The 23084-nt window shown below is 47.0% G+C and overlaps 1 long non-coding RNA gene across 1 annotated transcript; it reads left to right on the forward strand.

Annotated features, from left to right (window-relative positions):
- The first annotated feature begins 315 nt into the window (after nt 1–315).
- LOC141206907 (uncharacterized) lies at nt 316–17893 on the forward strand. Its single transcript, XR_012277423.1, has 4 exons — nt 316–450; nt 902–1043; nt 1585–1750; nt 17335–17893. It is a non-coding gene; the product is annotated as an uncharacterized lncRNA (long non-coding RNA).
- The last annotated feature ends 5191 nt before the right edge of the window (nt 17894–23084 follow it).

The raw sequence follows: 23084 nt of genomic DNA on the forward strand, positions 1-23084 counted from the left end.
TTATTATCTTAGGTCTCTTAGGACATGTTCACACTGTGTTTATGCCGTATATCTATGACTCTGCCAGAGGTTCTGATTGAATCCCCGAAAAACTGAATTCAGAAGGAGACATGGAGTCCAATGACCTAAGTGGATTCCGTCAGATCCTCTGGCAAAGTAATAGACATGCTGCATAAACGCAGTGTGAACAGGACCTAAATGTCAAACTTATGTAATGTGTCAGTGCTCTCTTATCCTTACATCAAATGTGTCCGAATATGGTTTATCAAAGTTGTAACTACTTTTTTTTTCTTTGAAGTTAAAAGGCTGAGGGCGCTGGGTTCACTGGAATGAGTTTATTAAAGGCACAGCCACGTGGGACAAAAGCACCAAAATCCAAGATATCATTGTGCCAACTATGGATACTGTCAGATACACCTTCCTCATGGATATGTGCATCAAAAACACCAAGTAAGAGTAACAAAATGACTCTTATTAGGAAACCTTGTTGACAATTATCCATTTTGCCATCACAATTACTTATTGTATGGGAAAACCATTCGGATAGTGGAGTCGAATTAGGAAACCCTATTGGTCTATACACAGAAAACTGGCCGCCATTCACACCTGTCTGTTTTATGTCTGTACTAAATACAGTTTGTATAAATGAAAATAGTTTGCTAGTTACTTAAGGACGGGAAACACATATCACGATGGACGGACGGGCCGCGGGACCCCTGACCTGAAATTGACAGCCTCATAGACATCCATGAGGCTGGCGAGTTTGGGTCCGGAGATCTTGGTCCGTACATGGATGGTGTTTATCGGACGTCTGAATTCGGGCCTAAATTAGTAGTTTTATTCTCAACACTGTAAAATGTTTGATTTTATGGTTGTCCTACAAACTACTTTCCTTTTTTAGCAGACCACTCTTATTTGTGGGACTGACGGGGACAGAGAAATCTATTTACGTCAAAGACAAACTGATGAACAATCTGGACAAAAAAAAATTCTTTCCCTTCTTCATCAACTTTTCTGCTCGCACCAGTGCCAATCAGATTCAGGTTTGTCTTCTTTTTATCACCCTGCCTTCTGACAAATGAAAGAGGTTGCTTCATTACGATATATAGATGTCATTGGGGGGGATACGCCACTTAGGACCCTCTGCTATGAGCCAGAGAGGAGACCCACAAACAACAGAGGTCTCTCTCGCAGACCCTGAAGATCTGTGTATTAGATGGTCAGACATACATTTAAATGGGTTGATGGACCCATGTGTGTCTTAAAACAAAAAAAATACCCTGTCGCTTCTCCACGCTGCCGCCTGTGTCCCCATCGGTCTCTTCACTTCCTTTTCGACCAGGAGATGTCAATGAAGCCAACCAGTGTCAGATGATCGCCTGCAGTGGTGACTTTCTTTCTGAGCCAGAAAAGAGAGCTAGAAGACTAGTTCTTCTAGGTCGAATGAAACATCAATTCTGAAGCCAATCAATAGCCGCTGATTTGGCTGCAGCGGTCATGTGATGTTTTCTACCTGAAAATGAGACACCGCAGTAGTGGTCAACCTATTGAATCTTCCGACACATAGTTTGCATCTTATTCTAGAATATCATCATGGACAGACTGGACAAAAGACGGAAAGGCGTGTACGACCTCAGATGGGGAAGAAATGCGTCATATTTGTGGATGATATGAACATGCCGGCATTAGAAAAATATGGAGCACAGCCACCTATCGAGCTCCTGCAGCAGTTATTAGACCACGGGAATTGGTAATATTCGCAAAAAAAATTAGTTTTTTATTTGTAAGTTTTCTTTTATCTTTTCCACTATACGTATATATGCAGCGTGTGTATGTATGTATATATATATACAGTACAGACCAAAAGTTTGGACACCCCTTCTCATTTAAAGATTTTTCTGTATTTTCATGACTATGAAAATTGTACATTCACACTGAAGGCATCAAAACTATGAATTAACACATGTGGAATTATATACTTAGCAAAAAAGTGTGAAACAACTGAAAATATGTCTTATATTCTAGGTTCTTCAAAGTAGCCACCTTTTGCTTTGATGACTGCTTTGCACACTCTTGGCATTCTCTTGATGAGCTTCAAGAGGTAGTCACCGGAAATGGTTTTCACTTCACAGGTGTGCCCTGTCAGGTTTAATAAGTGGGATTTCTTGCCTTATAAAAGGGGTTGGGACCATCAGTTGTGTTGTGCAGAAGTCTGGTGGATACACAGCTGATAGTCCTACTGAATAGACTGTTAGAATTTGTATTATGGCAAGAAAAAAGCAGCTAAGTAAAGAAAAACGAGTGGCCATCATTACTTTAAGAAATGAAGGTCAGTCAGTGCGAAAGATTGGGCAAACTTTGAAAGTGTCCCCAAGTGCAGTTGCAAAAACCATCAAGCGCTACAAAGAAACTGGCTCACGAGGACTGCCCCAGGAAAGGAAGACCAAGAGTCAACTCTGCTTCTGAGGATAAGTTTATCCGAGTCACCAGCCTCAGAAATCGCAGGTTAACAGCAGCTCAGATTAGAGACCAGGTCAATGCCACACTGTCACGCTGTCAGAGCGTACAGGGGGGTCAGGGGCCTGAGCTGACCCTAGACGGGGGCCCTGACTAATCCCTCAACCTGGAGGTACTGTTAATGGTACAGAGGTCCAGGCCGCCAGCGTAACCATAAACTTCTGAATATCCCTGAACCTAAGTAATCTAGTCCTGAGAAGGACCCCGATCACAACAATGGGAAACAGGATAGAAAATGCCCAAAACACAGTACTAGACAAACGAGACAGTACAAGGGGAAAACCAAAAACCACCTTGCATACAAAAACTAACACCACAATTACAGAGGGAACAACAACAGGTTAGGAGATAAATGATAAAGGGAGGAAGGGAACAAACCACACCGCATACTCCTCTGAACTCCACCAAACAACGATCCACTCTGAAGGTCTGCAAGAAATGCTTTCACCGACAACTTCCCTAACAGACCAGCAGGTATTTGAAGGAATCCCAATACTGCAGCATTAACTGCAGCTGGGCGAGGCTGAGCCTCGTCAAGCACAGAGAGAGAGAATTAACTCCCTCACAACAACAAAAAACAAAGCACCAAAAACTCAGCTGCGAGAAGTCAGGCTGTGTAGTCGCGACGATCTTCGTGGCGACACACCCATGACACACACAGAGTTCTAGCAGCAGACACATCTCTACAACAACTGTTAAGAGGAGACTTTGTGCAGCAGGCCTTCATGGTAAAATAGCTGCTAGGAAACCACTGCTAAGGACAGGCAATAAGCAGAAGAGACTTGTTTGGGCTAAAGAACACAAGGAATGGACATTAGACCAGTTGAAATCTGTGCTTTGGTCTGATGAGTCCAAATTTGAGATCTTTGGTTCCAACCACCGTGTCTTTGTGTGACCCAGAAAAGGTGAACGGATGGACTCTACATGCCTGGTTCCCACTGTGAAGCATGGAGGAGGAGGTGTGATGGTGTGGGGGTGCTTTGCTGGTGACACAGTTGGGGATTTATTCAAAATTGAAGGCATACTGATCCAGCATGGCTACCACAGCATCTTGCAGCGGCATGCTATTCCATCCGGTTTGCGTTTAGTTGGACCATCATTTATTTTTCAACAGGACAATGACCCCAAACACACCTCCAGGCTGTGTAAGGGCTATTGGACTAAGAGGAAGAGTCATGGGGTGCTATGCCAGATGACCTGGCCTCCACAGTCACCAGACCTGAACCCAATCGAGATGGTTTGGGGTGAGCTGGACCGCAGAGTGAAGTCAAAAGGGCCAACGAGTGCTAAGCATCTCTGGGAACTCCTTCAAGATTGTTGGAAGACCATTTCCGGTGACTACCTCTTGAAGCTCATCAAGAGAATGCCAAGAGTGTGCAAAGCAGTCATCAAACCAAAAGGTGGCTACTCTGAAGAACCTAGAATATAAGACATATTTTCAGTTGTTTCACACTTTTTTTGTTAAGTATATAATTCCACATGTGTTAATTCATAGTTTTGATGCTTTCAGTGTGAATGTACAATTTTCAAAGTCATGAAAATCCAGAAAAATCTTTAAATGAGAAGGTGTGTCCAAACTTTTTTCTGTACTGTATATACACACACATATATATACTGTATATATACACACACATATATATATATATATATATATATATACACACACACACATATATATATATATATATATATATATATATATATTGTATATATACACAACACATATATATATTGTGTATATATACACACACACACATATATATATATACTGTATATAGACACACACACATATATACTGTATATAGACACACACACATATATACTGTATATACACACACACATATATATATTGTATATAGACACACACATATATATATATATATATATATATACTGTATATACACACACATATATATATATACTGTATATATACACACACACAAATATATAGCAACAGGGCCCCGCTGCGTCCTCTGTGTCTCTGTACAGATATAAGTGTAACACGTACTGGATCCAGCACAGGTGACAGTCTGCCATAGAGCTGACGTGCAGTACATACACTGTGTTATGGGGGCGCTCACCTGTGCGGACCCCGCTCTCCGGCCGCTACTTCTTTGCTCATATAAGGTCTCATTCTGCCATTAAACAATTCGGTTGTCATGGCAGCGGGGGTGGGGCGTTGGTAGGGGGCGTGTCTGGTATAGGGCAGATTGGGGCGGGGCTGTCATGCAGTGCTTGTCTCATCCCTGTAATTTCCTGCTGATGCCACCTGGTGGACAGCATTGGTCAGTACACGCTGAGAATGCTACATTTGCATTGTACTGTGGGAGCTGCTGGTACTACTGGTGCTTCCTGACTGCTGTCCCTATGAGGTATGCAGTATGTCACATGGTGGGGGAGGAACATTTTATATATGTATATGCACTGCTCAAAAAATAAAGGGAACTGTGCGGCCCTCCAAACAAATGCCACCCCACACCATTACTGACCCACTACCAAACCGGTCATGCTGAGGGATGTTGCAGGCAGCAGATCGCTCTCCACGGCGTCTCCAGACTCTGTCACGTCTGTTACATGTGCTCAGTGTGAACCTGCTTTCATCTGTGAAGAGCACAGGGCGCCAGTGGCGACTTTGCCAATCCTGGTGTTCTGTGGCATTTCTTTGGATGGCCGCACAGCCCTCCTTGTGCTCGGCAGAGGTAGCCTGACTGCCATTAGGTACCGAGATGAGATCCTCAGACTGGCGACTTTGCCAATCCTGGTGTTCTGTGGCATTTCTTTGGATGGCCGCACAGCCCTCCTTGTGCTCGGCAGAGGTAGCCTGACTGCCATTAGGTACCGAGATGAGATCCTCAGACCCCTTGTGAGACCATATGCTGGTGCAGTTGGCCCTGGGTTCTTCCTAATGCCGGACAATGCCAGACCTCATGTGGCTGGAGTGTGTCAGCAGTTCCTGCAAGATGAAGGCATTGAAGCTATGGACTGGCCCGCCCGTTCCCCAGACCTGAATCCGGGACACATCTGGGACATCATGTCTCGCTCCATCCATAAAACGGACAAACAACACAAATATTGGTTCTATCTTTTACACATTTGGGGTAGCCCTTAAGAGGGCCATTGGGTCAAAGAGAGAGAGAGAAGAGAGAGGGGAGGGAGAGAAGAGAGAGGGAAGGGAGAGATACCGGGAGATACCAAGAGAGGGAAAAAAGAGAGACCCAACCAGTGCAAGGCTAAGCCGGGCAGGCGGCAGCGGCTATTTATACCCACTGCTGATCTCTGATTGGTGGAAAATCTGGGTATGGCTGCTCTGATTGGTGGAAAAACTGGGTGTGGCTGCTCTGTGATTGGTCAGCATTATGACCTCACAGTGGCGATGACTCATACCTCCTGGGTGGTTGTTTTTAATGTATTTTTTGTTGTAACATTTTGTATGGCTGTTTGGTGCAGGGGGTGGGGTCGGGAGTATTTTAACCCCTGCACACCCCCATGACCATATGCCTCGACCCGTAGAAGCGTGATAGACACGCGAAACGGCCGTCGTCCGCAAAAGGCGCCGCTTCCCTGTATTTTTAATGGAAATGGAATAAAAGAAGATTTTATTAAATCGGTGTGCCACCTCGCTTTCTTCATGTATGAGTAGTATAATAATGATGATTTATCCTGGGGATGGGTTATCAATATCAGATCGGTGGGGCTCCGACACGCGGCACCGGCTCTACCCATCAGCTGATTGCAGCGCTCAAGTGTAAATAGTGTGAAGATTGAACATCACAGCTCCATTCACTGTACTGTGGGTCCTGCAGATCAGCTAATATTCATGTAATAGGAGCTGATCTGCAGCACCAGGGAGCGGCCACTACAGAGTGAACAGATCAGTGATTTTTCAGCTCCTCAACACTGTTTACATCTGACCTCGGCCGAAGCTGCAAACAGCTGATTAGTGGAGGTGCCGTGTGCCGGACCACCACAAATCTGATATTAATGAGCTAACCAGGGGATAAGCCATCAAAATGTTTGTCCTGGAAAATCCCTTTAAGGCCCACCTGCACATAATAAATATATATATATATATATATATATATATATAGCAAAGAGTGGGAAGGGGTTAATCACAGGCTCATAAAACGGACAAACAACACAAATATTGGTTCTATCTTTTACACATTTGGGGTAGCCCTTAAGAGGGCCGTTGGGTCAAAGAGAGAGAGAGGGGAGGGATAGATACCGGGAGATACCAAGAGAGAGAAAAAGAGAGAGACCCAACCAGTGCAAGGCTAAGCCGGGCAGGCGGCAGCAGCTATTTATACCCACTGCTGATCTCTGATTGGTGGAAAATCTGGGTGTGGCTGCTATTTATACCCACTGCTTATCTCTGATTGGTGGAAAATCTGGGGGTGCCTGCTCTGTGATTGGTGGAAAATCTGGGCATGGCTGCTCTGTGATTGGTCAGCATTATGACCTCACAGTGGCGATGACTCATACCTCCTGGGTGGTTCTTCTGGGCAATTCTGTTTTCTGATTGGTGGAAATTCTAATCAGCATTATGACCTCACAGTGGCCGTGACTCATGTTTCATGGACTGTTCTATCTGGGTGACCTGAAACATGCTGATCTCTGATTGGTTGAAATTCAAGTCATCTTCATGACATCACAATCAAGAAGAATGAATATCCAATTTACTTAATATAAATGACCAGCAATGCTGTTCTCTTAATGGTGGAAATTCAAGTCATCTTCATGACATCACAATCAGCATGTTATTACTGCCGATATGTCCAATTTTTTTCCTAAATTTCCTACGTTTGTCCTAATTTATTAGCACATATATACCACTCATTCCTACAATCAAAGGATCAGGAAACCCCTCTGAAATCAATATCCTACAATTTACCCCAACAGCAAAAAAACAACTATACACAAAATACCAAAAGGTATATCAGATTATTAATGAGCAAATAAAAGACACATAAAAATAATTTTTAGAAATGTGTAGAAAAAATGCTGTAAAGTAAGAACGCTTCAAAAATAGAAATGTTAATGATCTATTTAATCAATTAACAAAATACAAGTGAATGAACAAACGAAAAATCTAGATCCAATCAATATTTGGTGTGACCAACTTTTCACTTTAAAACAGCGTCAATTCTTCTAGGTACACCTGCGCAAAGTCAGGGATTTTGTAATAATGCAGTCAGGTGTCTGGTCATACACCATGGCAAGACTGAGCAAGAATACACAAGGAAGTTATACTACATCAGCAAGGTCTCTAAGGCACAAATTTCAAAGCAGATTGAGGGTTCAAGATGTGTCATTCAAGCACTAGTGAAGAAGCACAAGAAAATGTGCAAGGTTGAGGTCAATAGATGCAGTGGTCGGCCAAGGAAACTTAGTGCAGCAGATGTATGACACATTATGGTTACTTTCCTTCAAAAGCGGAAGATGTCCAGCAGTGCCATCAGCTCAGAACTGGCAGCAACCAGTGGGACTCAGCTTCACTCATCTACTGTTCAGAGAAGACTGGCCAGAAGTGGTCTTCATAGCAGAATTATGGTGAAAAAGCCATATCTTCCACATCAAAACAAGGCCAAGTGACGCTGAGTCACTGCATTAAAACAGAGAAAACGGGGAAGGAGGGGGGGGGGATTGGCAAGTTGTGCGCGGTTGAGCCAAAATATGAAAAATGTGGTTGTTACTGTAGGGAGTTTGTTCACTGAAGGGCTGGAGAGCAGAACAATAATGAGTGTCTGTGGTCAATAGTGATGCATAACCACGGTGAAGGGTCCTGTAAGTTTGGGGCTGCATTTCAGCAAATGGAGTTGGGAATTGGGTCAGACCTCATGCTATAACATTTTCCCCCATCATGGGCTCCTCTCTGGCATATTGTCCCTATTCTGGCATAATTTCCCTCATTCTGGTTTAAGACATCGCTGTTTCCTCCGCTGCACCTCCTGCATTCTTCAATATCCAGATCCATATTCCAGTTTGTCTTCTCTTCTGCACTACGTGAGTCCACAATCAACTGAGGAATGCCTACGTCTGCTTACTATCCTTATTTCTGTTTGCATATTACTGTACCTAAGTAAACTTGGACTATCGTTAACGTTTACATACCCTAATAGTAATGAAGGCCGTGCCTTACAGATTAGGTTCTAAGAAGTGTTGTTTGGAATGAACTTACCTTCATAAACTGTTTGCTGTGATCTTTTGCACTTGAGTTTAAAATAGACTTTCACACTACTCTTGTCTCAGTCTCTGCTTTTTTCGCCATTGGACTTCAGGGTATCTACTAACATCGTAACAGGCAGTTCCTTTGAGCTCATGATTCTCATTTGGTCTGACATGCACTGTGAGCTGTGAGGTCTTATATAGACAGGTGTGTGCCTTTCCAAATCAAGTCCTATCAGTTTAATTAAACACAGCTGGACTCCAATGAAAGAGTAGAACCATCTCAAGGAGGATCACAAGGAAATGGACAGCATGTGACTTAAATATGAGCAAAGGGTCTGAATATTTATGACCATGTGATATTTCAGTTTTCCTTTTTTAATAAATTTGCAAAAATTTCTACATTTCTGTTTTTTTTCAGTCAAGATGGGGTGCACAGTGTACTTTAGTGAGAAAAAAAAATGAACTTTTTAGAATTTACCAAATGGCTGCAATGAAACAAGGAGTGAAAAATGTAAAGGGGTCTGAATACTTTCCGTACCCACTGTATATAGTACTCAATGGGTGTGGCCTGCCTCTGATTGAGAAGTGCTTCTTCCGGCAGTCTGAATAAGGGTCTATCGTTAGGGGTGTGACTAATTTGTTTTCACTTAAGGTGATATATGTCCCGCTTTTAATGAGATTTAATAACATTTGTATTTTAGGGTTTCTATTATAATTCTGGGATTTCCTAATTTGTTTATAGAATTTTTGAATTGCATAACACATAGGATAAGGATAATAGGTTTAGTATATGAGATAGGAAATAGTTATTGATAGAACTAGTGCAGTGGATGGGCACTAGTGTTAATAAAAAGAGGGGCACTTCCTGATAGTGTGCGCCATGTCCCATGATTTGGGAATCTTACAGACCATATTGCACTATCATTAAGTTGCTGTTTTGTTGCTATGCAGTTAGGTTTTCCTTTCTTATAAGTTTGTCCTTTGTCTCTCCCTGTCTCTCTCAGATGTAGCTGTGATGTCAGTAACCCCTCCCTTCTTCTCCATTCTTCTTCCTCATTCACCATTTTCAGCCATGTTAGAAGCTTATGTGCTTCCAGCCCGTTTCTAAAAAAGTCTTTTTACCTGCTGTACATTTGCACATCATCGAGTATTCTGCTAGAAAATAAATCTTCTTCTGAATCTTCAACAATGTGCTTCTTGCAGTCGAGTTAAACTATCTGAAGACATCACTATGTGTGAGTACGGTAAAGAGACAGCCTAGAAACGGTGTCTCACAGCGCCCTATGCTTGCAGCTTAGTCATGGAGTCAGAATAGTGTGAGTTCAGTGAGAGTTAGTGAAGTGCATAGTGAAGGTGAAGTTCAGGTGCGGTGGGCTGCTAGGGGCAGCATGTGTCACTTGTTCCAGGCAGTGGGAGGCATTACTGGGATCCAGAGCAATCGCTCCAGTCACGTCCAGAGCCTAAGGTCTGGTATAGGAGCTGCCGGATACTTTGTGTACTCTGAAGTACAAAGGAAGATGGACAGGGACCTGCATAGATGGAAGTTGAAGGCCAGTCCCGGGTGCACTGCAGAGGTGGACGAGAAATACAGGATGAGCTAGCAACAGGGCTGAAGAGGAGTTATGCTAAGAAGGAGGATAATGTGAATTGCTGTGCCTTATCCTGTCTGTACCCACCTGATGAACTAGAACTGTCAAGTATATGTTTGACTGTTACAAAGAACTTTGTGTCCCCTAAATTGTGTGCGGCGGCTTCTGAGGAAAGAAGCCTGAAGGCAGTGGAGGCCTGCGGCCTACAAGAGAATGTGCTGCACCCCACACCCTAGACCACACTGGGACTGGGACACCCATTGTCTGTAAAGTGCCAGAGCGAAATCAGACAGACGTTCAGTCACGACTACCGCTCTGTGCCACTTTACAAGATGAGTGATAAGGGAACTTCTCGATCAGAAGAGAAGAGGAAATAATGGTCGCTGCCCAAACTGTGACAAGAACAGGACCACAATGTGTGTCACCCTGGCCTGGATGCCACAAATGTATAATAAAGCTGTGTCTGAGAGCAAAGGGGAGGTCCTCTAGTCAAGGGCCATTAGCATGCAATACCTCCTGTCACAGGCCAGTAGGGGGAGCAGGCTGCCCCTATAAAAGCTGGAACTGGGGGCAGGGTTAGAGAGAACTGGACAACCTGTCTCTGGATTGAGAGGTGTCCCAGAGCCGGGACAGACAGTTGTGTTGCAGCCTAAGAGGACGTGTGGCAGTAGGAGAGCCACGAGCCAGCGACAAAAGGCGAAGTGAGTCTGTCCTGGCAGATAAAGAAACTAATCTTCCAGACTTTGGTGTCTGAGGCTGTGAGGATTCCACATCCTACAGCAGATAACCAGTCCGCAGGGGACTGTATGTTCCTTGGCCTAAGAAGCCCGGAGGCTCCGCCATAGCAGAAGGGACCAACAGAGCCGTACCAGGCCGGGAGTAGCAAGGGACCCAAGTTGCAAGCCATACGGGCGAGAGGACACGGTGAGCTCAGGAACGTGGGCTGTTACATTACCAGAAGGGAAATAGCCAGAAGGAGCACAGAGAGCACGGTAGGCCGACACCCTCATCTTGACCAGGGCCAGCTTCCCACTTGCTCTCAGACATCCAGGCCCCCTCCTAGCCGGGCCTGTTTCTGGGTCGTTTTACCTGTTCTAATAAAGACCCTGAACTGTTTAAGAGGCCTCCGTTTCCTGGCTAACGCGGTTGGAATCATCCCCTCCATCATCCATCATACACTGCCCTGGGGCCCTACTCTTCCCGTGGGGAGTTGTACTATTCGGAGCTGCACATTTACATCTGCCCCAGAGGTCTGCACTGCAGCGGCGGTTAGCACTGACCGCAATCCACGGGTGGCGTAGTCGGACATTACTTAAAACTTATAAAGGACTGCCACTGGCCTGACCACCCTAAGCCACGGACCGGGTTGCCACCACTACCCCCATCGTCTCCCTATTGCCCGGCTCCGAGTGTCCCACGGCCCAGGGGGTGAGTCAGCTTTGGCGTAGTCGGCAGGATTGTAACCAACCCGCCACAAACGGGTATTGCGTGCCTGAAAAAGACTGTACACGTACCTGAAGAAGAGTTTTTCCACCACCCGGAGCCGTTTCCCGCCATTTTCAACCGTCTCCCGCCATCTTCCGTCGGTTCCCGCCATCTTTAGCCGTTTTCCCGCCAACGGATGCCATCTTCAGGACGCTGCGCGGGAAGAGGAGGGGCGTGGACGTCCAAACCGCGCGAGACCCGAATCTCCGCCCCACGCACCGACGCTGCGTAAGGTCCTGGAAGGGAGAGAGAGCGACGCTGACGTCATCAGGACGCGACGCAGGTCCTCGTCCGGAGCAGCACCAGCGGAGTCGCGGCCTACAGAAGAGGATCGTCAGAAGGTAGACCACGCTTAACTAGGGGGGAGGAAGATGTCGGACACTGAGGCGCCCACTACCACCAGCACAGCTGCAGCAGCGGTGATGCCATTTTCCCTGCCCTACGTCAATGGAGGGCCTGGTTGCCTAAGTATTCAGGGGAGCCCCATGCCCTAACTGACTTTAAGGAAAGGCTGTACAGTTTGTTCCAAGTTTACCCCCTGACAGAGGAACAGAAGATTAGCATACTGACAGGGCAGTTAACTGGCACAGCCCAGCGGGAGGTAAAGTAATGGCCCGCTGAGGAGAAAAGGACCGTAAAGGACATTCTGGCCCGGCTGCGGGGTACCTTTGATACACGTACCTCCGCTGAAATTAAAATGCGGTTCTACGGATGTAAGCAGCGGGCACAGGACAGCATCAGAGACTATGCCCTAAATTTGCAGGAAGCCTTGAGAGCGATCAAACAAGCTGACCCTGGCAGCGTGCAGGATACGGATAAGCTACTAACAGAACAGTTCATAGAAGGTCTGCTGTCTAGCGCCCACAGGACCCAGCTGCGCCTCATGTTCTTTCAGAACCCTGATCTGACCTTTGCCCAATTCAAGGACAGGGCCATAAGGGTGCTCCGTGAACCCGCAACAAGTGGCGCTATAAACCCCCGGCGCCCTGCTCTCACCTACCACCAGAAGGCGGCGCCCTCCTCTGTGGACTCTGTGGGGGACGATGCACAGGCCCTGAACCAAGCCCCGTCGAAAGATCTGCATCACCAAGTCCAGGAGCTGACCAGGAGCGTTGCGGCATTGACCAGGACCGTCCAGGCGTTACAAGTGGACCCGTCAAGACCCATCGAGTTGGCTTCAAGTCCGGAGAATGTCCCGTGGCGTCGACAGAGGAGGACCCCGTCGTTCCGAGGGAGGCCCACAGATCGCTACGCAGAGGATGGACAGCCCATTTGCCGTCGATGCAACCAGCCCGGACACATTTCCAGGTACTGTAATTTAAACGGGTCCAACCTGGGGCAGAGAGCCAACCCCCAGGCATAAGATCACCAGGCCCTTATAATTGGCGTGATAAGTACGTTGGGGGGGGCGCCCGGTTTTACCCGTGGTGCTGAACGGTATCCCCATGAGCGCCTTGCTGGATACCGGGTCGCAAGTAACTACTATCCCTTATGTACTTTTTAAGCAGTATTGGACTGATGCTGATATAACACGGTACCCAGACAGTGACTTGAGCATCATCGCCAGTAATGGCTTGCCCGTGCCGCAGATGGGGTTCAAGGAAATGACCATTAAAATTGGTAAAGTTGAACTACCGGCACAGGGAGTGATTATTGTGGACATTGACCGTCGTGAAAGTCACCCTAAAATAACTGTGGGTACTAACGTGATTGAAAATTGTCTTTCAGAGGTAATTGTAATTCTACAACAGGTGGCAGTGAATGCTAGTTCCAGCCAACAGAGAGTCCTCAACAAGGAGATAAAAGCCCTGATGAGACGGCAGCAGGTAGAACTGTCTGGTGGTGAGATCGGTAGCGTAAGACTGAGTGACCCATTCCCCATTTCCATGCCTCCCAAAAGTGAAATGATGATCTGGTGTCGGACTGCAATCGGGTTGAGAGGTAGAGACTACCAAGCCATGGTAGAACCCGTGTACTCAGACAGCAGGCCCACCATTTTGACAGCCTGGGGGGTGGTTGATGTCCGTCATGGGAGGGTGCCCGTTCACATTCTCAACATTGGGGAGAGGGAGGTACACTTACCCAGGTACGCTACACTTGCCAAACTGTTTGCTGTTGAGCACAAAGCTATCAGGGCCGTGGAACCTTTGCCTCCCTCTCCACAGGCGGAGAGTAATGGCTCCCAGAAACAAAAGGAGGACTGGTGCCAGAAACTCCATGTGGGTGCTGACTCCACTCCCCTGCACCAAAAACAAGGAGTCTACCGGGTGGTACAGGAGTACGAGAGAGTCTTTAGTAAGCACCCGCTAGACTTCGGCAGAGTAAAAGGGATAGAACACCACATCCCCACAGGGAGCCACCCACCAATAAAAGAGAGACACAGGCCTGTACCCCCTGCACATTATCAGAACGCCAAAGGTATGCTGCGGGAAATGAAAGAAGCTGGGGACATTAGAGATAGCTGTAGCCCCTGGGCAGCCCCCCTGGTTCTGGTAAAAAAGAAAGACGGCACCATGAGAATGTGCGTGGACTATAGACAAATCAACCGTATCACCCACAAAGACGCATATCCGCTGCCTAGAATAGAAGAGTCTTTAGCCGCACTAAAATCAGCTAACTTCTTTTCTACTTTGGACCTTACTAGCGGGTACTGGCAGGTTCCTGTGGCAGAGGCTGACAAGGAGAAGACCGCCTTCACCACCCCGATGGGACTGAGCGAGTTCAACTGTATGCCCTTCGGGCTCTGGAACGCACCAGGGACCTTCCAGAGGCTGATGGAATGCTGTCTAGGGCACCGAAACTTCGAGACTGTCCTCCTTTACCTGGACGACGTGATCGTCTATTCGAAGACTTACGAGCACCATCTAAAGCACCTGGCCGAGGTGTTCGAAGCCCTGGCAGGCTATGGCCTGAAGGTGAAACCATCAAAGTGTCACCTGTTGAAACCGAAGGTCCAGTACCTAGGGCACGTGGTAAGTGCGGAAGGAGTAGCCCCCGACCCTGAGAAGGTCACGGCAATCAAGAGCTGGCCAAGCCCTTCGAACATCAAGGAAGTGAGGCAATTCCTCTGGTTGGTAGGCTACTACCGAAGGTTCATCCCCGGGTTCACTAAGATGGCAGCTCCTATGCAGGACTTCCTGATAGGACAGTCTAAGTCCAGAAGCCAAAAGCCACCCTTCAAGTGGGATAAACCGGAAGAGGAGTCCTTCCGTCAGTTGAAGATGGCCCTCACAGGGGATGAGATCCTGGCCTACCCTGATTATGGCCAGCCTTTTATTCTCCACACAGACGCCAGTAATGTGGGACTGGGAGCCGTACTGTCACAAAACCAACAGGGCAGAGAAAGAGTGATCGCGTACGCCAGTCGGAAGCTGAGGCCCACCGAGAGGAACCCGGAGAATTACAGCTCCTTCAAGCTAGAATTCTTGGCGGTGGTGTGGGCCCTAACGGAACGCTTCAAGCATTACCTGACCTCCGCAAAGTTCACTGTGTACACGGACAACAACCCGTTAACACACCTAGACAGTGCAAGACTTGGTGCCCTGGAACAGCGGTGGATGGCCCGTCTCTCCAATTATGACTTCGTGATCAAGTACCGGGCAGGCAAAACCAATGCCAACGCTGATGCCCTATCGAGAATGCCTCACTTACCTGAAGGTGACGAAGACCCAGAAGAGCTGGAGGAGGTAGAACTCCCCGCGTTTCACCGGTATGGGGCCGCTCAATACTCCCACCGCGTGAAGGAGGAAGATTTAACAACCGTTATGATCAATCCCCTACCTCACCACAGCTGGGCCGAGACCCAAGATAGTGACCCTGCAATCCGCCTGGTGAAAGATCTGCTGACCCAGGAAGATGCCCGCTTAGATCCGGATGCTCCAGAGGAAGCCAAGCAGCTATGGAAAGAGAAGAGCAAGCTGTTCCTCTATGAAGGCAAGCTGTACAGAAGACTTGTCAACCACCGGACACAAGAGCTGACCTGGCAAGTCGTGGTCCCAAGGCGGGATGCAGCTATGGTCCTGCGGGCTTACCATGACAGAGCGGGGCACTTCGGTTGGAAGAAACTGGAGTTCCTGCTAAGAGGACGGCTCTTTTGGGTCGGCATGAGAGGGGCTGTAGAGAAGTGGTGCAGGGACTGTGGCCCTTGTAACTTAAGGAGAAAAGACCGCACCAGCCAGAAGACACCCTTGAAGCCCATCGTCACCCAGCAGCCTCTTGAGCTGGTAGCTCTGGACCACGTCAAATTGGCTCCAAGCCGGTCAGGATACATCTACGCCCTGACAATCGTGGACCACTATTCCCGTTTTCTAGTGGTGGTCCCGGTAAAAGACTTGACAGCCCAAACGGCGGCCAGAGCCTTCCAGCAATACTTCTGCCGTCCACACGGGTATCCGGAACAGGTCCTGACGGACCAGGGTCCAGCGTTCGGAGCTGAAATCTTGCAAGAGTTCTGCAACCTCTATGGCTGTAAGAAGATTCGGACAACGCCTTACCGCCCACAAACCAATGGGATGTGTGATTAAATGAACAATATAGTCATTGATCTCCTGAAGACGTTGCCCCTGGAGGAATGCAGCCTGTGGCCAGAAAAACTGCCGGACCTGATAGACTTATACAACCATATCCCGGTGAACGCTACAAACTGCACCCCGGCTTACCTGATGCGAGCCAGACCAGGTAAGCTGCCCCTAGATCTGGAGATGGGAGTCCTAACACCTGAGGACACCTCCCTGGATGCGGACTGGGATTCGGAGAGGCGACTGCAGTACAAGAATGTACAGGAGAGTGTGGAGAAGAGCCTGGCCCAGGTGAGAGAAAGGCAAGAAAGACTCTTCAACCAACACGCCCCTGCTGGTCCCCTAGAACCTGGTGAGCAGGTCCTGAAGCGAAAGAGAAGGCTACATAAGATGGACGACCAGTGGGAAAGGGAACCCTACACCGTACTGCAGTCTGATCATGACAACTCGAAGGTGTGCGTGATCACCAAGGATGGAGGAGAAACCACTAGTACCGTCTCCAGAGACCACCTAAAAAGGTGCCCCGAACAACTCCGTAGTGCAGAAGAGGATCAAAGTGACCTTGAACCCGCAGAGGACAAGGAAGAAATGATCAGCACCGTTCTCTGAGAGTTCCCTCAGTCCTGGACTCGAATAAACGATGCCATAGTGGTACCCGTCCTGCATTTCCTGCAACCGGCTCAGCAACAACCTACACCAGAGCCGGAAGGTGAAGAAGAGCAAGCAGTTCCAGAGGCAGAAGAGCCTGTACCAGCAGCCCAGGAGAATCAACCCTCTGCTGACAGTGAGCCTGCCATGCCTGCGATGAGCCAAAGGACCCGTAGACAGCTGCCTGCCCTACCTGTACACCAAGCTGGTAGCTCTACCCCTAACGCTAGTGAAGAAAACCAGGTTGGTCCACCACCAGACAGTGGGTTACGCAGGTCAACCAGAAGCACAAAGGGGCAGATACCCGCTCGCTGGAGAATATAGGGTGCACTAAAACTGTAAATAACCCTGTTGCCAAGTGTTGAAATGTTTGCAAATTTACATGCATGATTAGTAATTGTGTATTTCAGTTTCTTACAGTTACCGTACGGACTCAAAGGTTATGGACTTTTAATAACCGGGACTTTGTATGGACTGCGTTCGGAGCCTGACCAAGGAATGAACTAAGACTGTAAAGGACTTGGGGCTAGGACAGACCCCCACCTGGTTAAGGCTCCCCGTTGTGTTGGTGAAAATGGACACCCGGTCACAGACCACACTGTGACCTTAAGAACTCAATCTGTGCGTCACTTGCCTGATAATGTTTTATGGTCATGCATATGATCTTTGTTTATTGTTTAGTCCCGGAGTACAAAATTTTACTAGGGGGGAATGTGTCACCCTGGCCTGGATAACACAAATGTATAATAAAGCTGTGTCTGAGAGCAAGGGGGAGGTCCTCTAGTCAAGGGCCATTAGCATGCAATACCTCCTGTCACAGGCCAGTAGGGGGAGCAGGCTGCCCCTATAAAAGCTGGAACTGGGGGCAGGGTTAGAGAGAACTGGACAACCTGTCTCTGGATTGAGAGGTGTCCCAGAGCAGGGACAGACAGTTGTGTTGCAGCCTAAGAGGACGTGTGGCAGTAGGAGAGCCATGAGCCAGCGACAAAAGGCGAAGTGAGTCTGTCCTGGCAGATAAAGAAACTAATCTTCCAGACTTTGGTGTCTGAGGCTGTGAGGATTCCACATCCTACAGCAGATAACCAGTCCGCAGGGGACTGTATGTTCCTTGGCCTAAGAAGCCCGGAGGCTCCGCCACAGCAGAAGGGACCAGCAGAGCCGTACCAGGCCGGGAGTAGCAAGGGACCCAAGTTGCAAGCCATAAGGGCGAGAAGACACGGTGAGCTCAGGAATGTGGGCTGTTACATTACCAGAAGGGAAATAGCCAGAAGGAGCACAGAGAGCACGGTAGGCCGACACCCTCACTCTGACCAGGGCCAGCTTCCCACTTGCTCTCAGACATCCAGGCCCCCTCCTAGCCGGGCCTGTTTCTGGGTCGTTTTACCTGTTCTAATAAAGACCCTGAACTGTTTAAGAGGCCTCCGTTTCCTGGCTAATGCGGTTGGAATCATCTCCTCCATCATCCATCATACACTACCCTGGGGCCCTACTCTTCCCGTGGGGAGTTGTACTATTCGGAGCTGCACATTTACATCTGCCCCAGAGGTCTGCACTGCAGCGGCGGTTAGCACTGACCGCAATCCACGGGTGGCGTAGTCGGACATTACTTAAAACTTATAAAGGACTGCCACTGGCCTGACCACCCTGAGCCACGGACCGGGTTGCCACCACTACCCCCATCTTCTCCCTATTGCCCGGCTCCGAGTGCCCGAGAGCAAATACATTAAATCACTAGCAGACAGTGCAGTTATCAAACAATAAAAAATAGACAGGATTCAAATGCAAGCAACATAATGTCAGAACTGATATACACATTAAGTGACTAGATTCCCTGGATAGCTAAATTCGCTGCTGAGGCCAGAACATGGGCTGCCCAGCACTATTTAAGTGCAACCCATGAAGATAGACACTCTAATTTACAAGGCCATAACATATAGGTGCATCTCACAAAATTAGAATATCATCAAAAAGTTAATTTATTTCAGTTCTTCAATGCAAAAAGTGAACCTCATATATTATATAGAGTCATTGCAAACACAGTGATCTATTTCAAGTGTTTATTTCTGTTAATGTCGATGATTATGGCTTACAGCCAATGAAAACACAAAAGTCATTAACTCAGTAAATTAAAATAATTAACAAAAAACACCTGCAAAGACTTCCTAAGCATTTAAAAAGGTCCCTTAGTCTGTTTCAGTAGGCTCCACAATCATGGTGAAGACTGCTGACTTGACAGATGTCCAGAAGGCAGTCATTGACACACTCCACAAGGTCCCAGAGTTCCAATTTTCATTTGAAATCAAGGTCCCAGAGTCTGGAAGAAGAGTGGAGAGGCCACGATCCAAGCTGCTTGAGGTCTAGTGTGAAGTTTCCACAATCAGTGATGGTTTGGGGAGCCATGTCATGTGCTGGTGTAGGTCCACTGTGTTTTTTCAACACCAAAGTCAGCGCAGCCGTCTACCAGGAAATTTTAGAGCATTTCATGCTTCCCTCCGCCACAGTATCATAGCTACCAGGGCGGCAAAGGGGCGGTGGCCCCGGGCCCCTCGCTCTTAGGGGGCCCATCCAGGGCTACGCCAGTGTAACTGTATCTGGCATGCCCCTGGTGCCAGCATCGGGCCCCACCGCCCGTCACCGCCGCAAGTTTACTGATGAGAGAGGGAGCGCGGATCTCTCTCCCATTAGTCCCTTCTGTGACTGACGTCTCTGGCATCATCACTTGGCGCCCGGCCCGCTGTGCTGAAGATGTGTGCGGGCTGGGTGCTCTGAGCAGCGAGGGAACCAGGAGGAGAGGTGAGTACCGTTTATTTATTTTTTGCCGGGTGGGGGGCGGCATTATATTACAGACTCTGCCTATGGGAAGGGGGAGGTGCATTATACTACAGACTCTGCCTATGGGGGGCATTATACTACAGACTCTGTTTATGAGCAGGGGAGGGCATTATACTACAGACTCTGCCTATGGGGGGGACATTGTACTACAGACTCTGCCTATAAGAGGGGGAGCATTATACTACAGACTCTGCCTATGGGGGGTGCATTTTACTACAGACTCTGCCTATAGGTGGGGCATTATACTACAGACGCTGCCTATGAGATGGGGGGGCATTATACCACAGACTCTGCCTATGAGATGGGGGGGCATTATACTACAGATTCTGCCTATGAGGAAGGGGGGGGCATTATACTACAGACTCTGCCTATGAGGAGGGGGGAGCATTATACTACAGACTCTGCCTATGGGGGGGGCATTATACTGCAGACTCTGCCTATGGGGGGGCATTATACCACAGACTCTGCCTATGATGATGGGTGGCGCATTATACTACAGACTCTGCCTATGGGGGGGAGCTTTATACTACAGACTCTGTCAATGGGGGGAGCATTTTACTACAGACTCTGCCTATAGGGGCGCATTATACTATACGAAGGACTATGGGGAGTGCATTATACTATATTGAGGACTATCTGGTGCATTATACTATGGGGGGCATTATACTACAGACTCTGCCTATGGGGGTGCATTATACTATATGAAGGACTATGGGGAGTGCATTATACTATATTGAGGACTATCTGGTGCATTATACTATATGTAGGCTATTTATACAGTGTGGGAGATAATGTGGGTTCTTTGAACAGTGTGGGGGCCATCATACAGTGTGGGAGATAATGTGGGATCTTTGTATGGTGTGGAGGCCATCATACAGTGTTGGAGCCATCAGCTTGGGGGCTACTAAGGGGTCAGTATACTGTGTGGGGGTACTATACAGTGAGGGGGAATTATATAGTGAATAGGAGAACATCATACTGGTTAGAGCGGAGCTCTACATGGGGAGACTCAGGACATTATTAAATCTTAGGTGGGCACTTATTGTTATAGGGGAACTCAGGTTATCGTGACTGTCGAAGGGGCACTATTACTTTCTAGGGGGCACAATGTGGGCACTGTTTTCTAGGACACTTGCACACGGCATTACTTTATTTTAGAGGTTTGTTTTACCATCTAGAGGGCACACAGTAGGTGCAGTAATAGGGACACATTTTGCAGCAGAGGCTCAGTATTGGGGTATCAGCAGGATGAGAAGTTTGTGCAGGTTGGGGATAGATGTGGTCAGTGCCTGAAATGTAAGGAGTCAAATGTGTCTTTGTTGTGATCTCTGTATACCTGAGACTCTGAGCCCTGGCTGGAGAAGTTGTCGTGTCGGTCTGGGCCAGATGGAAAAGACGGGAAAAGTGAACAATTTAATCAGAAAGAACGTCAGCTGTAAGGTACTATATATAACTGAGCTGTGATCTCTTATATGTTCTGCAGGACTGGCATCTATCAATATATGTCACCATATGGCGGTAATATCAGTGCTGGTCTTTGTATAGAGATTATTTTTAGTAACAGCGCGGTCATCTGCTGAGGTTTTCCTACATCCACTATCTGGGTGCGCCGCTATAGTTGTAATCAGGGTTACCTGGTTAGAGGCCCACTCAGAAGTTTCGGCCCCCTGAACCAAAACCTTAGCTACGCCAAGCTTTTTGGAGATGGAAATTTCATTCTCCAGCAGGACTTGGCCCCTGTCCACACTGACAAAAGTACTAATACCTGGTTTACACACAACAGTATCACTGTGCTTGATTTGCAGCAAACTCGCCTGACCTTAACCCCATAAAGAATCTATGGGGTATTGTCAAGAGGAAAATGAGAGACACCAGACCCAACAATGCAGACGAGCTGAAGGCTTCTATCAAAGCCACCTGGGCTTCCATAACCCCTCAGCAGTGTCACAGGCTGATCCCTCCATGCCACATTGCCGCATTGATGCAGTAATTGATGTAAAAGGATTCCCGACCAAGTATTGAGTGCATTTATTGAACATACATTTCAGTAGGATAACATTTTGGATTTTGAAAACATTTTTCAAGCTGTTGTTATAAGGTATTCTAATTAATTGAAATAATGACTTTTGAGTTTTCATTGGCTGTAAGCCATAATCATCAACATTAACAGAAATAAACACGTGAAATAGATCACTCTGTGTGTAATGGCTCTATATAATATATGAGTTTCACTTTTTGTATTGAAGAACTGAATTAAATTAACTTTTCTGGTGATATTCTAATTTTGTGAGATGCACCTGTAGATGGGCTTGGCTGCACTCTGAATAAAAATAGCATGTAAAAAATATATATGATATATATGAGGTATTGGTCGATATTTTGGCCAAAATATACAAGCTCGCAACCTGCTCAAGGGTCCTCATAGTTGCGAGTCCCTACACTAACATTAAAAGCAAAGTCACAAAAACAAAGAATTAAAGTTCCCACCAAAATTCAAGAATTAACACAGCAAATACAGCAACAATAATTACAAGGATGCAGCAAACCCATATAATGAAGAAGTCAGCAACACAGGTGCAAAATATTGATGAGACAACCACTCACAACCTACCAATTCATGGAGGGGGTGATTGCTTAGTATTAAAACTGCACACAAATAAGCCTTGTATAGGGCACTGGTCACACACAGGTAGTGCACAATGTCTGGCTTACAGCCTATTAGTGAAGCCCAAACTATTAGATTAGGCGGGCTGCCCAGCACTTTTTAAGTGCACCCCATGAAGACAGACACCCTAGTTTACAAGGCCAACATTGATGGGTCTGGCTGCACCCTGAATAAAAATAACGTGCAAAAAATATATATGATATATATGAGGTATTAGTAAATATTTTGGCCAAAATACACAAGCTCGCAACCCGCGTCAAGGGTCCTCATGCTTGCGAGTCCCTACACTAACATTAAAAGCAAAGACAAATTTAAATTCCCACCAAAATTCAAGAATTATCACAGCAAAAAAAGGGCAACAGTGTTTACCTGCCTAGGTCTCAGTACTAATCATACCATATAATAACGATGACAGCAATACAGGTGCAAAATACTGATGCGACAACCACTCACATATTACCAATTAATGGAGGGGGGTGATTACATAGTATTAAAACTTTACCCAAAAATTATATGGGATTGCTACATCCTAATAGTGCATTAGTTCTGAGATCTGGGCAGGTAAATGCTATATTAATAATTGATTTTTGGGGGAAAGTTAAATTCTCTTTTGTTGGCTTTACTTTTAATCTAACTGAAATAAACAAAAGCTTTTTTCCTAAA

This window comes from Phyllobates terribilis, unplaced genomic scaffold (genome assembly GCF_046119375.1).
Source record: "Phyllobates terribilis strain yellow unplaced genomic scaffold, ASM4611937v1 Scaffold_146__1_contigs__length_4606013, whole genome shotgun sequence".
NCBI classification, from domain to species: domain Eukaryota; kingdom Metazoa; phylum Chordata; class Amphibia; order Anura; family Dendrobatidae; genus Phyllobates; species Phyllobates terribilis.